The sequence below is a fragment of the Triturus cristatus genome, chromosome 2_1 (genome assembly GCF_964204655.1).
Source record: "Triturus cristatus chromosome 2_1, aTriCri1.1, whole genome shotgun sequence".
Classification (NCBI taxonomy): domain Eukaryota; kingdom Metazoa; phylum Chordata; class Amphibia; order Caudata; family Salamandridae; genus Triturus; species Triturus cristatus.
The window spans coordinates 468,442,335-468,458,585 of record NC_140581.1 but is presented as its reverse complement, the minus strand read 5'-3'; the positions used below and the strand labels follow the sequence as shown (position 1 = coordinate 468,458,585).

Genomic DNA, 16,251 nt, shown 5'->3' with positions numbered 1-16,251 from the left:
TCCACAAGGTGACTGTAGCGTGTTCTTAATGCTAGTAATATCCTGGTCTATCAGTGCAAAGACCTGTGGGAAAAAAGGGGGACAGACAAGAAACACATACACGGAACAGAAATCACACACTCTATTTATGTGGCTAGAATAATTGTCGAATGGTACGTATGTACACGATGTCATCAATCACTCAGGCAATGCATACTATGTAATGTTGGATGTAATGCTCCATGAGCCTCTTGTAACGGGTGTGGAATTGGTGTTGCCAAAGTAAATCTGTTAAAGTAAAGCAGGGTTGAAAGATTCAGTAAATGCTGGCGAAGGTCCGATGCCTGCAAACACAAGTGTACTCTCTAGCGGCTGTGCCGTACTTACGATTTGGTCGACTCAGCCTCGCCTCAAAATGACGCCAACCTGGATAATAACCTTCAAATGTTTTAGACTGACAATTTCCAGTTGAAGAGCTAATTCTACTGCTTGCTACCCTGCATACATCATCCAAGGGGCATGGCACTTCAAATTTGGATTTGATCCCATTGGGATGTAGCGCTTTGAAGAACAGTTAACCGTAGCACAGGTTGTTGTGATACAATGAAAAGTCAGTTAAAGCGTCTTAAAGAAATTCTCCAGATAAAAATACATACAAAAAAAACTATAGTGGGGAAATACAAGACTGTATTTTTTCCTTATCGACCTGCACAAATATTCGATTTGCACAACTATCACCAAGGTCACTAAATGTAGAGGTAGAATAGTAAATCTGTACTTCCCTACTCACGATAGCTATAATTACCATGCCCGTATAATTGTAGTCGATATTTGTGCAGGTCGATATTACTATCCTCTTTACTGTGACACACAACCCAAACAACACGATGCAAACACATTTCATTAGACTGATGGCAAGCTGTTGTCCAAAGGCTTTACTTTTAGTGTCAAAGTCTATTTGTTCCTCAGATATTTTCAAAAATGGCGGTGAGTGCAGCAAGTACAAACCATTATTGGCACAAGAGCTGTCAGGTCCCCAAGCACACGTTTTCTCCCATCACTGTTGTTCATCAATCACCTTTGAGAGATGAGTGTCTCACTAGGGTCTGTGGTCTCTCTGCCATGCAATACAACAGAAGACACTGCGCTCATTATGAAAACAAGAGTGCACAAAACTTCATTATCTGGCTAATTGCCCAAGCCTAGAGCAAGGGCACAAAATTGTCCTAAAGTCTATTAGACAATGTCCTGAAACGGGCCATGCCTTGATGACACATACACACATATACTAGAAAGATATTTTTAACATATACAACGCACCCTTAACTATGACCATTAGCAGTATGTGCATGCAGAATTCATAAAACTCAACAAATAAACATATCTGAACAGCCATCCCAACCGAGCTAATGAATTAACAGATTGATTAAGGGTGTTAAATATTCTTATATAAAGAAATTAGAGAAAGGAAGAAATGAGAGGAAGGAAGAGAGAAAACGAAAAGGAAGGGACATGAGGGAAGGAAAAGTCGGCAGAGAAGGAGCAAAGGTGGGAATGAAGAAATTAAAGTAGGAAGGGGTTGAAAGAGGAAGAAATAGAGGGAGGACACAAGGGAAGGAGGGGGAGGATGGGAATGTGGAATTAGTAAAAGGAAGCAAGAAAGAAAGGAAGGACGCATGGGAGAAAAGGAGAAGAAAATAAAAGAAGTATCAGGAGAAAGAAAGCAATGAAACAATGAGAGAAATAATGGAAGAAAGATAGACAGAGATGTAATGGGTGTTGTCCAAGGCTATCCTCTCTCTCACCCTTTCAATCTCTACAGAGAAAATGTGGGCACACTCCCTAACACCTCTAACATCTCACACCCTTTCTGTGCAGATGACACTCAACTACACTTAAAAGTTCCTTCACTCGCAGACATAGAGTTCCTCACTTTTACAATAGTGAATATAGAATCATGGATATTCCAGCGCCACCATAAACTAAATCCACAGAAGAACGAATTCCTGCTGATGTCTTCCGCTCCTCCCCAAAAGCTCTACACCAGTTCAAACATGGCTAAAAGCCGCCAGCAACACCCTCAGTTGCCAGCCATCAGACTGCACAAAATCACTGGGTTTTTGTCTGGACCAAAACCTTCACCTCCAAGCACACATAAACAACATTGCCAAAGGAGCTGGGCTTCAAACCAAATTACTGTGAGTAGTGTAACATGTCCTTCCAACAAAACATTTCAAACACGTGGTTCAATCTCTCATCCTATCAAGACTAGACTTTAGAAATGCACTTCTAACTGGGATCCCAAACTCCATCTTGCACCCCTAAAAGCAGCCCTCCACTCCGCTGCAAGGCTTGGATCAGATGCAAGAAAATATAACCACATCACACACAAGAAGAAGTAACCTCAAACAAGCTTTCTTGGGAGGCGTGGCTTGGCAGCCTAACATGGCGGACGTGTGCTGAGTAAGCTCCGTCCAGCCCACCGATCATCTGACATTTATCCTAACTTCCTCGTGATCGGCAATGTAGAGGAGACGATTTATTGACACTACACTGACCCTGCAATCGCCCTGAGAGTTTTTTGGGAGCCCGAAGACATTCTGAGGGGCCCGATCGAGTGGCGCCTGGGAGCGGCCTGGCTGCTAGCGGTGGACCCGGGGAGTCGCATTTGGTGCCATCGGAGAAGATTGGGGGACGTGCGGCCTACGGGGCCCGCCCATTGATGCACGACTGAGTTGGCTGGTTTTAATGGTGACGGAGGACCTGGCTGGCCGGCGTGCGAGCTGGACGCGGCTCTGTGGTACTGCGGCTGGACCCGGGACATGGACTGCAACGGGGCCTCGGCGGCCGGATCGGGCCGCACAGGTGAGGCGAGGGCGGGGAGCTGAGTTCGGGCCCTGCGGCGGTGTAGGCTGCTGGCGGCATTGGCGATCGCCGCACCGGCTCGTGGGCTCGGGTCCGGAGGTGTGCTACCCCCCACCTATAGGCACTGCTCCCATTGTGTGGGGGATCGGCGGTGTAGTCGACCCACGTGGGTAGCGATTGGGGGGTTAATCTTCCGTGCCCTTCGCCTGCCTCCCTACATGGGACTGACGGGGGCCGGAACAGCCATCTCATCGGCGGTGGAAGCGTGAGGTGAGTGCTACGTTTGTGCCTCAGAGGCGGCGATGGAGACTGATGGCACTGAGGATTGACAATCAGACCTGCAGGATTGTGTGCCAAGGTGTGGGCCTCCCCCCCATAGGTACGATGGAACATTGGTGGGGGATCGGCGGTGCGGTCGGCCCGCACGGTAGGAGCAGGGGTGTCACTGCATGTTCCTTTCCTTCCTCCCCACCTGGACTCGGTGGGGGCCAGCGCGAATCCCACATCGGCGGTCGGGCGGGCTCGCGTGGGGCTGGTCTGCCGACTGGGGGGTACCTTCATCTCTTAGGTGGATTGGTGAGGGATCGGCGGCTGAAGCGGGCCGCGGGGGCGGGGCTCCGGTGGCTTGAGCTTGGTTTCTGCTCCCCTCCTGTGCTGGGCTATTCGAGGCGCCGGCCTGGCCGGTGGACTGTGGACCTGTGTCCCCAACAATACATTCCTTCCGAGCGTGTGCTAGTGGTGGGGAACTGGCGGCGACGTCGAGCCGCGATGGGGGGGCTTCGGACTGGCCTTTTACACGTGCGTTTCTCCCCCCTCCCTTCTCCGCCCCGCTGGGAGTGGTGTCGGGATTGGTGGGTGCCCACATCGGCGGTCGGTCGGGCCGCGTGGGCTCACATTGGGCCTCAGGGACTGGTGATTATTGCCACGCCGGGTGGCACTGCATGGCAGGAGTGCTAGCGAGCCTCATTGCTCCGACTATAGGGACCGGGCTTTGGCAGTGGATCCGCATTTATATATGAGCCTGGGGTCCCTGGAGAGGTGGTGCCCTGCAGAGATCGGATAGGCAGGGGGGAACTGTAGCGTCTGCTGGCCGGCTCCCATTCGGCGGCTGGGTCGGACTGTGGGAGCTAGCGGTATTCACGCCTGTGCCCTGCTCGGCTCTCCCTGGTACTGTGCGGGGGCTTCGGGGGCAGCCATGACAAGGGACAAGGGGGGTGGCGGATCGAGCAAGCAAGGCCCCATTGACAAGTTCACAGGTCCGGGGGCTGTGGCAGGGGCCTCCGGGGGCTATACTGGACAATGCAGCTCTCCTGGCAGCCATCACCCAGTCAAGGGACATGCTGGGCGCAAGAATTGGGGCGGTTGGTGCGGACGTCATGTTGTTGAGGCAGGATCTGCGCTCTGCGGTGACCCGTATCACGGAGGCTGAATCCCGGATCTCGGGGGTGGAGGAGGACGTTACAGTGTTGAAGCAGAAGGTTGCTAAAATGGAGATAGTCCAGAAGGGCCTTGCACTTCGTGTGGAGGATGCGGAAGGGAGGGCTCGACGCAACAACCTTCGATTTGTTGGTTTCCCGGAGGGCTGTGAAGAGGGCAACATGGAACAATTCTTGACGCAATGGCTGGAGAGCTGGCTTCCTCCGGAGGCCCTGTCTCGGTGTTTTGTTGTAGAGCGGGCTCACAGAGCACTAGTGCAGAAGCCCCAGGTGGGGGCCCGCCCGCGGCCCATTATCGCCAAGTTGTTAAATTACCGCGACCGGGACGCTATCCTGAAGCAAGTTAGGGCGCAGGACTCCCTGCTTTATAATAATGCCCACATTCTTATATTTCTGGACTGCACAAGACTAGTTCAGCAGCAGCGTCAATCATTCACGGCAGCGAAGGCCCGCTTGGGACACCTTAAGCTCCCGTATGCCCTGCTCTATCCGGCGCGCCTTAGGGTGGTATTCCGCTCCCACACCCATTTCTTTGACACCCTGGAGGAGGTGTTCAAGTGGAAAGATGAGATGGTGCGAGTAAGGCCGCATACCCCGCCAGGAAGGGAGTCTGACTCGTCATTGAGCGGGGTGGCTCGGAAGGGCCCTCGGGCCTGCACCAGAAAAGCAGCAGAAGATCTAGATCCCAGAGGCGCTCCCGGTCCTGCAGTGTCTCCTCTCGGGGGGGCTCTACCTCAGGGTGCCAAACTCTTGATCCCTATGATAGGATGCTAATGGGGCATTGTGGGGAAGTGGTAGCTGTTTTATTAGGGGGAGTTATGATGTGGGTGGGTCTCTCCGCCAAGACCGTGGGGGTTGGAGACGTGCTCAGAGGATATGGGCTGTGAGTTGGGGATCCATTGGTCGGGGCGGGCTTCATCCCCCTGTTGGGGATTGGGGCTCGGCTCCGCCGCGACAGATACTTCAGAGATTTTTGAGGTATGGGGTGGGGGGTTTGTTGGGGAGGGGTTTTTTCAGTTTTCAGATCGCACTTCTGCTGGACGCTTGTTGTTCTTCGCATCTGCGCCGCCACGATTCCCTGCTCGCTTGGCTGAAATGCGTGCTATCTCATGACAGGAACAGAAAATCCAGCACGGGCGATACTTCATCAGGCGAAGAGGGCTAGGGTGGATGTCTTAATGCTACAGGAAACGCACATGTTGGGTACAAAGGCCCTTTGCTTACAACGGTATGGCTTTCAGCAGGTATTTCACGCTGGCTTTACAAGGGTTTCGTGAGGAGTGGCGATCTTGATACACCGTAGGGTTCCATATGTGCACGTACAACAGTGGGCCGATACGCAGGGGCGGTATCTATTTATTAGAGGCAGAATTGGGGAGGATTTCCTAACCCTGGGCAGTGTCTATGCTCCCCCTCCTTTACAATGGAACCTGGTTGAGAAACTGCTCTCCTTGTGGGATGACATGCCGGATGGATTATCCATGGTGGGCGGGGATTGTAACGATGTGATGGACCTGACTAAAGATAGGACTAGAGCTGGGGGTAGCCTGGGAAGTGGTCTTTCCACGAAACTACACTCGCTAGTTATGGGTTTGGATTGGATAGACATATGGCGACGAATGCACTGCGATCGGCGGGGATACACATACCTCTCGGCGGTTCATCACTCCCTATCTAGGATTGACTATGTCTTTGTTCCTCGGGCGGCAGTGGGTAGGGTGGCGACAGCGAAAATTATGCCTCGCGGCCTTTCGGGTCACTCTCCGGTGTCCATTGAGATATATATTTAAGTAGGGGGAAACAACCGTTTTGATGGAGATTATCCACTTGGCACTTGCAAAATACAGAGTATGGGTCCCGTATGAGCGAGGCGATTGCTCGGTATCTGACAGACAATGAGGGAACTGTCACTGGTGCCGCGACTTTGTGGGAAGCGATGAAGCACACCTTGCGTGGAGTTGATATATCTTGGTGTGCAGTGGCCCGAAGGAAGCGCAGGGAGGAATTGATTCTTGCAGAGGCGGAGGTGGAGGCATTTGAGTGTCGGTGTCAGGGGGTAGGGAGAGATCAGAACATGCGGCAATTGCTCTATGCACAACAGGCCTGTGCAGCCCTTTTGCTAGGTGAGGCACGTCAGGTCTGGTTGGCGACGCGCAGCAGAGTATATCAATGGGGAGACAAGTCTAGTAAAATGTTGCACCGTCTCTGTCAGGGTACCTTCCATGGCCAGGATCTACCGGGTATTCTGGATTTGGCAGGGAGGCCGATTACGGATCCACGAGCCATAGCTGAGAGCTTTGCCGCCTATTTTGCAGAATTGTACGCCTCGCGGGAATGTTTGCCAGGAGCCACCATTGATAAGTTCCTCGAGGACTTGCCTCCCAAAATGGTGCCAGATGAGGTGTGGGACCAGTTGGAGGCCCCTTTGACAGATGAGGAGCTGGGTGTGGCGTTGGGGGAGCTCAATTTGGGTAAGGCACCGGGACCCAATGGGTTTCCTAGAAAATTTTTTCGCCGTTATATTATGCAATTGGCCCCGTATTACCGAGCAGTAGTGGAGGAGGCCTGGGTAAGGGGTGTGCTCCAGTTGGATTGGAGGCACGCGGAAGTGGTGGTATTCCACAAGCCCGGTCGGCCCCCAGATCAACATGCCTCATATCGCCCCATATCCCTGTTAAACGTGGAGGCTAAAATACTGGCAAAGGCATTGGCAAATCGTCTTCTGCCTCATATCACTGCTTTAGTGCACCCGGACCAGGCGGGATTTTTTGCCCCAGCGAGCGACCAGACACAACATACGGAGAGCGCAGGTTGCAGTGGTGGCCATACGGATGACAGGAGAGCTGGCGGCTCTACTCCTGGCAGATATGGTCAGGGCGTTCGATTCCCTCAGCTGGGTTTACCTCTTTGCATTGCTACGAAGACTTAATCTTGGTCCCCGCTTCCTCTCCTACATAGCGCTTCTCTACACAGAGCGCACGGCGTCGGTTCGGACGGCTGGTGCGTCCTTCCCCACCTTTTCCATAGGGCGGGGTACGAGGCAGGGGTGCCCCCTGTCTCCGTACCTCTTTGCCCTAGCCATGGAGCCATTGGCGACGTGGGTACGCATTGATGCGCAGGTCCGGGGATTCGAATGGGCCTCGGGTCTGTCCGACCGGATCACGTTATACGCAGATGATGTACTATTTTTTCTTACCGATGTGGACAGGACAGGGCCTCGGATTCTGCGCATCATGCAGATTTATGGGGAAATGTCGGGTTTGCATATGAACCCCCGCAAGTCCACCTTTTGGGCTCTGGGAGAACGAACGAGAGTGGGTGCGTGGGCTTCCTCGATTCAGTTGGTGGTGGGGGGCCTGAAGTACTTGGGGGTATTCCTGTCAGACGTGCCGGCAATCTCCTGGGAACGGAACGTGGCTCCGGTGTGGGAGCGAGTTCGCTCAGTCATTAAATCTTGGTCCCGTATGCCCCTGACCCTGTTAGGAAGATCAGCAATCTTCAAGAGGGTGGCGCTCCCTCGGCTCCTTTATCAGCTACAGAACCCCCCATACCGGATCCCGCCTAGCTGGTTTAGGCTGGTGAATTCTGTGCTCGGGCAATTTTTGTGGGAAGGGGGTAGAGTACGCGTGGCAATACGTACGTGCTTTTTGTCCACATATTGCGAAGGGCTTGCGACCTCGGATATCTTATCATACTACCAGCCATCACACTTGGTATTCTTAATGAATGGTGGTATAGGGATAGGGGAGATCCAGTGTATGCGCTGGAACGGCAGCTTATGGTGCGTCACACATTACACACACTCCTATACTCGGTACCGTTGAGAGGTGCGCTGCCACCGGTCACACGGATAGTGTTTCAGATCTGGCGGCAGGCTCTGCGCTCCATGGGATGGTGGGACACCTTGACTCGGGAGACCCCTCTGTGGCATAATGGGCGTCTGCCCCAATTGGCGGCGCTACAGGGCTTCAAGGGATGGGATGATATTGGCATTTCAACACTGGGAGATGTAATAAGGGGTAGGACACTCAAGTCCTGTTAGGATCTACAGAAGGAGTTCCATATGCCACGGGCGCAATTTTTTCAATACCTCCAGCTCCATCACGCCCTGTCACCTAGTCTGGTGGGTTTAGAGTCACTCCCTGAATTTAGCCCACTGGAGGCGAAAGTCTTTATAGGGGACCTGAAGGATAAAAAGATCTCCAAGATATATCAATCCCTGGTCACACACAGTTCGTCCACACTGAGCAAACTTCGGGGGGATTGGGAGGCAAACGTGGGCGCCCTAGAGGAAGAGGACTGGACAGAAGCGCTGGCGGCGCCGCGGGGCGCGGCTATAGCCATGCGGCTCCGTCTGATTCAGTTTAAATACCTTCACAGGGTTTATTTTACAAGAACACGATTGTGGCGGGCGGGATTGATCGCTTCCCCGGAGTGTTTGCGTTGTGGTAGGGAGGAAGGCACTTTCCTGCACACTATATGGCAGTGCACGTCCTTAGATCGTTTTTGGAAGGGAGTGTTTGCATGCCTCTCAGAGGTGCTGGGGTGAGAGCTCCCCTGAGCGCCGCGGCTGGCTATACTTCACGTCATGGAAGCCATAGGGGGCAATATCTACAAACAACATCTTCTGTTGTTGGGGTTTACGCTGGATAAGCGGGATATTGCTAGGGAGTGGAAGGCGACACGAGCCCCTTCCACGACTGTATGGAAGAATGGATTGGATTTTTGTATGGGTCTGGAGCAGCCCGTCTTTGTGGCCAGGGGGTGCCCATGCAAACACTATAAGATCTGGAAACGGTGGGCGGACTATCGGGTAATATGGTTAGAGCTGCCGGTGGAGGAGGAGACCAATACATTGGGGTAGTTGCTAGTAGGGTCCAGTGGCCAAGGGGGGGTATGTGAGGGTGCGAGCCATGAGCGTGGGATATTTGGTTGTGGGAGTGGGAAAGCAAGATTAGGCGGGAGTAGTGCGATCACGGGGGAGTTGGGGGAGGGAGTGGGGTAGTTAGGGGAGGGGAAACTAAATGTTTTCAAATATGCATTTTTTTATATATTGTGGTTTTTCATATACAAATGTCATTTGCTTGCCTGTATATGTATGATTGATATGGCAGACGTCTCTGGAGTACAGAGCCCTGCGTTATGATAGTCAAATTGACAAAATAAAATATAAAAAAAAAAAAGCTTTCTTGGGATGTGTCCTCAGGCTTTGGAACAACATCCCCCCTTCAATCAGAGCCAGTCGCTCTTTCAGAGTCTTCAATCAGAGCTGAAAACTTTACTCTTCCAACAATTCCTCTTCAACTGCTCTGTTACCTCCCCCAATTAACCTACGCTCATGGGAAATTCAAACTTAAAAAATCCACCCCTATATTAAACGTTACACAACAACTGGGTGGTTGTAAATAGGTTTCCAATCCCACCCTATATCCCACTTGCCTGAGGGAGGCACCACTGATCTGATGATTCAGCACAATTATATTTGCCCCCACACGGACGAACACATTCCACAGTCAGAGGCCTCATTAGTACAACAGGACAACTCACACCTGAAAACCGCCCACTGATATCCTGGTACAGACTTCCCACCAACACTAAGATCTTCCTACACTGTAACACTTAGAACATCTTCGACCCGAAAGTTTTTTGTTTGTGGATTCCTTTGACTAGCACTCTCGATGTTGCTGTGTTGGACACAGTAGAACAATACATGCTTCTATATACCTAACCAAATCTGTTGTGTAAACTTCTGTTTTCTCTGTAAACTTTTTTTACCAACCCCTGGTGGGGTAAAGTCCATGCTATATAAAAACCCTTAATAAATATATAAATGAGGAAGACATAAAGGAGAGAAGAAAGGGAATGGAATAACAAAGAAGAGAATGGAGTAACACGAAATCAGTAAGAAAAGAGAAGGAAAAGAAATAAGGAATGAAAATAATGAAAAGAACAAAGGATATAAGGAAAAAAGGAACAAGGGAGAGAAGGAGATAACGAAAGGCAATGAAGAATGAAAGAAGAAAAGGAAAGATGATTGAAGAAGAGAAGGAAAGAATGAATGAAGATTAGAGGGAAGAAAGGCTATGAATAGAGGAGGAAAGCGGGAACAAAGGAGAAAAGCAAATGAAAAATGGAACAAAGGAGAGAAAGGGGAAGCAAAAGAGGTAAGGAGAAAATAAGAAAGGTACATAGAGGCAAAGAATGAAGGGGAGAAAAGAAGGAAACAAATCAGCATGGAAAGGTGAGGAGAGCGCGATACACAGAAAGAGGCTGATAGAGGAGAACAGCAAAAGAGAAAGAATAAGTTATTGAATATATGAGTAGAGGGCGATTTGGGGGAGCTAACTCATAAAAAGAAACTTTGCTAAGAATAAAACAATACAGATGTATATATTGTGTGTGTCTGTGTGTGTATGTATATTATCTACTGGCGGTCGCCAGTAGATAGTTATAGTTCGGACCGTATTTCCATAGGAAATCCGCAACATTCTATTTGGAATAACTTTGGCGCCGGTTGACGAATCCTCGCGAAATTTTCAAAATAGGTGGGGCGCTCCGCTCTGCTCCTACCCTGAAAGTCTCGTGGGGATTAGTCAAGCGGGGGCTGAGAAAAAAGGGGGGTCCCAAAACGCGTTTTCCCCATGCAATTTTCTATAGGGACCTTTAGTCCAAGGTACAGCCCGAACGGCTGAACAGAATTACTTGAAATTTGGCAGAGAGGTAGTCCTCAGCTCAGGGAAGTGCCTTTTGCAGGTCTGGTGTCAATCTGTTCAGTAGTTCCTGAGAAAATCAAAAGTAAAATCATATATATATGTGGGCGGAGCCTAACCACACATCTCATCCTGTGATCTGATTGGCTGTCAGCACTTCATCCAAGAAGTGTTGGCAGCCATCTTGGGACCAATATACATGATAGCACCTCATTAAAAAGCATTGCAGTTAATAGAAGGTTTTAAGACTTTAGTTACATTATAAATCATTTGTTGATGGTACCATACTCATTTTAGGAATTGTGGTATGTTCTAAGGTGATTTCACCATGTGAAAAAGCCTTCTGCTGGGATATCATGATTGAGAGAAAAATATTTTCTCATGCTTTTCCCACAGAGGTTTGGAAGGTGATCTATAAGCTAAACTGAGAGCTTATTTTCTGTAAATTCACATTATCTTTCTCAGTCATGTGAGAATGAAGTCTGACATTCTCAGTAAAACATGTACATCCAACAAGGGCAGAGACTGTCAGTTGATTCCTTTGTGTTCTACTGCAGCTTCCCAGAGAGTTCCAAAGAACAACTAGAGCGCTAACAGTCCTACTTATGATAAACGTATGGCACACCTGAAGCCATCTTGCTTGGATTAAAGTGGTAACTCTTAAAACATTTAATTTAAAAAGGAACAAAATGAGGGGGTTCATTTTTCCATAACAAGTATGATTAGTGCTGCAGAAAGAAAAACTAGGGCACATTTTGACTTCTGAAATAAATCCTCTTTTATTTCATTAAAAAATTCTGACATGCAGACTGAAACATGCACTTTCAATACCAGCAGCAGTTTTCCCTGGTGAGCAGTAGCTTTACTACAGTGATCTAATGAGCAAAAAGAGTGCTAACATTCTGAATTTATGGCAAATGTGTGACACATCTGAATGCCTTCTTGATAGAATCAAAGTAAAAAACTGAAAGTATTTCCTACTGAGGAGACTGCAGTAAATGAGGAAATTAGGAAACTTCATAACAAATAAGTCTCCCAAGATGGCCACCAGAGACAAAAGAGCCCAAATGTAGCCCAAATATCACCCAGATGTAGCCCAAGTATAGCCCAATGACAGAATGTCCCAGAGTGTTCTTAAAAACAACTAGAGCGCTTACTGTCTTCATTATGACAAAAGTATGGCACACCTGAAGCCATCTTGATTGGAATAAACTGGTAACACTTAAAACATTTAATTTAAAAAGGAACACAATGAGGGGGTTCATTTTGCCATAGAAATTATGATTAATGCTGAAGAAAGAAAATGAGGGCACATTTTGAGTGACTTCTCAAATCCTCTTCTATTTCATTAAAAAATTCTGACATGCAGACTGAAACATGCACTTTTAATACCAGGAGCAGACTTCCATGGTGAACAGTAGTTTTACTACAGTGATCTAATGAACAACTAGAGTGCTAACTTTCAGAATTTATGGTAAATGTGTGACATATCTGAATACCTTCATGATGGAATCAAAGTAAAAAACTGAAAGCATTTCCTACTGAGGAGACGGCAGTACATGAGGAAATTAGGAAACTTCATAACAAATAAATCTCCCAAGATGGCCACCGGAGAAAAAAGAGCCCAAATGTAGCCCAAAATCACCCAGATGTAGGCCAAATATAGCCCAGTGACAGAAGTGTGCAAAACACTTATTATTTTGTGTTTTTGCAGTGTTATATAGTGCACACTTGTCAGGTATTGGAGTGCTTTACATGAGCATTGGTTACATCACACAAGAACAAATTCATTTTGGTTGTAGACATGGGGAGACTAAGGGCCATATGTAGGTAGCTTCACATTTACCGACTCATAAATACCAAATTTTACCGATTCGGTATTTATGAATCGGTAAATGTGATGTAGGTAATAAATCGGTAAAATTTACCGATTCGGAAAAAGTCGGTAATTTAGAATCGGTATTTACCGATTCGGTAATGAGGCATGCCTTCCCATTGATACCTATGGGCCAGGAGGCCCATAGGAATGAATGGGAAGCCAGTTACCATTACCGAATCGGTAAATACCGAATCGGTAATGGGGGAGGCAGTATCATGGGTGGCAGGGTGTCACATTGACACCCTGTTGCACCCCTGATTCGTCCATGTGTGCACATGTGGCGCACATACATGCCCTAAGGGCATGTATGTCTGCCACATGGCACTGTTACATCTGCGAAATATCACGTTTTGCATGGAATTCGGTATTTATCACCAACCTATATTTGGTGGTAAATACCGAATTCTAATTCCTACTCATCACTCATTATAGTGTTTCCTACCTATCATTTCAGGATTCGGTATTTACCGAATCAGTAATTTTACCGATTCGGTAATTTTATCGATTCTGTGAATTACCGAATCCTGAAATATGCCCCCTACATCTCAAATAGCTAAATACCGGTCGGTAACGGGATATTTACCGAATTTCGGCCGTTACCGACCGGTATTTAGCTACCTACATATGGCCCTAAGTGATTTGACCAGAATCACAGAATGTCGAGCTGAAGCAGAAACTCCAACCTGGCTCCCCAGTTGCAAAGTCTGCAGTTCTGGAAGTAACACCACATCCTCTCCCTAAGTGCAACATTTAATCAAGTGGTCAACTGGATAAAAAAACATAAAGATAACAAATAATTTAAAAGTGCTTTGTCGCTATTTGAAAACTCAGAAAGTATGTCCTTATTTTAGTCTTTTAGAGCACTAACCATAATTTTGATGCCAATAAGACCCTCTCATATATGTAATTTCTAAAGGAAATGCTCTAGGTATTACAGTTTTGATTACATCAAGATGACGTCAGGCGTTCCACACTTTTGTAATAAATATAGAATGTTAGCAATTTAGTTGTTCTTTAGGATACTGTTGAGAGGCAGAGGCCAGGGGCACGGACTCTGAAAATTGAAGGCAGGTAGGAGGGTGCAAAGGCAACAATTTAACCACACTGAGCAGGCAGGAAGGGCCGTGGCAGCACAACAGACTATGGAGGGCAGTGGAAAGGGGGGCAGGGGCAACAAACCAACAATACAGGACTTGCAAGAGAGGCTGTGGCAATGTAATAGACCATTGTGGGCAGAAGGAAGAGGCAATGGTAGTACAACCATACATGCCAACAGACCTGATTCAGCCAGGTAACGTCCAATGTTTTTAAGCTCAAATGGGCTTTATTTGATCTGTCTCCTGTCTACAATCTCCTCTTTTTCAATGTAACTCAAAGGGGAAAATCAATACCCCAGTTTTTTTTCAAAATCTCCCTCTTACCAAGTTCAAAATGTTCGCAAGTATGGTACATTGGATCATGGTAGGCAGGAGGAATTGGGGTAGGGACATGGACTTGCATAACAGAGTACAGGAGGGACATGGAGAGGTGCACCAAACTGACCCTGCAGGGCAGGCATCAGGGTTTGCAGCAGCACAATACACCACACAGGGCATGTGGGACGGGAGTGCAGCACAACAATCCATAGAAAGCAAGAGGGAGGGGACAGGACCATGCACATGGACAACAGAGAACAGAGGGGCAAGAGGCAATGGTAGCTAGCTGACCATAATGGACAGACAGGAGAGAAAGCTGCAGCATAACAACCATAAAGGGCAGGAGGGACGGATCAGGGGCATTACAATGGAACAGACAAGCCAGGAGGGAGGGAGTAGGGGTCTGCACATGTAAACAGAGGGCTGGGGGCAAGGGGGCAGGGCAGGAGCAGCAAGATAGCCATGGAGGTCAGGCAGGATGGGCACTAGAAGCAAGACACACCATGAAGAGCAACAGTGAGACTGTGATGGCATACACACAGACAATGGAGGGAAGGTGGGAGGGGGTCAGGGGCAGCTAACTGACCACACAGGGAAGGTGGGAGGGGCCATGGCAGCACAGAAGACCATGCATGGCAAGTGGGAGGGTTAGTGGCAGCACAATGGCTATGATGGGCAAGAAGGAGGGTGCAGGGGCATGCACAAAGGACGATGGAGGATAGAAGGGAGGGTCAGGACCTGTGCACAGACAAGAAAGTTCAGGGGAAGGGGCCTTACAACAGACCGCACAGGGCAGGCAGGAGGAGCAGTTGCAGCACAACAGACCAGGGAGGGCAGAAGGGTGTGGCCGGGACAGGTTACAGTCATCTGACAATGCTAGGCAGGTGGGAGGGGAGTGGCAGCTCAACAGAACACTCAGAGTAGATAGGAGTGGCAGGTCCATGGAAAATGGTGGGCAAAAAGGATGGAGCAGGGGCATGCACAAAGACATCGGAGGGCAGGGGGAAGGAGAATAGGGGCAGCAAGCTAAGCACAGAGTTTAAGCAGGAGGTCAATGATGGGCCATAGAATTGGGCAATGGAGGGCAGGAGGAGGGGACTGGTACATCATACTAAATTGAGGGCAGTGGCAGCACATCAGACCATGCATGGCAGGAGGGAGGAGGCTAGTCCATGGATTCACACAACAGAGGATAGGGAGGAGGGGGATGGGGCAGCAAGCTAACTGTTCAGAGAAGGCGGGTATTAGGAACTTTATTGTTTTTAAAACGTGTGTCTGTGCGAACTACTTAAAATATGAACAAGTATGCAGCATAATCTCACTTTTATTCAGGAAGAAGAGGACGTTTGTGACTGTGACTCCGGGCTCACTTGGCAGAAACACCCCCTGACCCTCCACCCCTATCGCAAAATGTAATGCCCGTGAAAAGGGTAGGTGAACACAGTGTTATATAGAACATAGTCCTGAGAGCACGATTGAAAATGAAAACTAGATATAGTGTATAGTATAAACTATGCACCAAAAAGTGTGATATAAGATGAACCAGGCGTGAAATATAATATGCAATACATTGTGCGCAATGACAGATTCATTGGAGAGCGCGAGATAGCACAGGGCAGTGTTGTGTAACCTAACTAGTCCCTAAAGTTGTAATATAAAATATGTGCTGGGGAGTGTAACGTTGCATATGCACTGTGACAAAGATATGGATCCCAGATTGTAATATGTATGGCATAGCACTGTGCGTTATAACATAGGCATCGAGGAAGGCACGTTAGATGGGGCAATATAACCCGTGCGAAAACAAGTGTGTCATGACATATTCACGGGGTGGTGTTACAGTGCACATGGGCTAGAGAGTGTCATAGCATATGCACTAGCTGGTGGAATACAACACAGAGGTGTGTGGCACTCGGCAGGCAATGGTGGGTGTAACACAGCATTGGGCTCTGCCAGGAGCGCGCTGT

At 48.7% G+C, this 16,251-nt stretch overlaps 1 protein-coding gene across 1 annotated transcript in view; it reads left to right on the top strand.

The window, feature by feature from the left end:
* Positions 1–16,251, top strand: part of ANKDD1B (ankyrin repeat and death domain containing 1B) — a 718,121-nt gene that overhangs the window by 524,417 nt on the left and 177,453 nt on the right. The gene's annotated exons all lie outside the window — the stretch shown is intronic.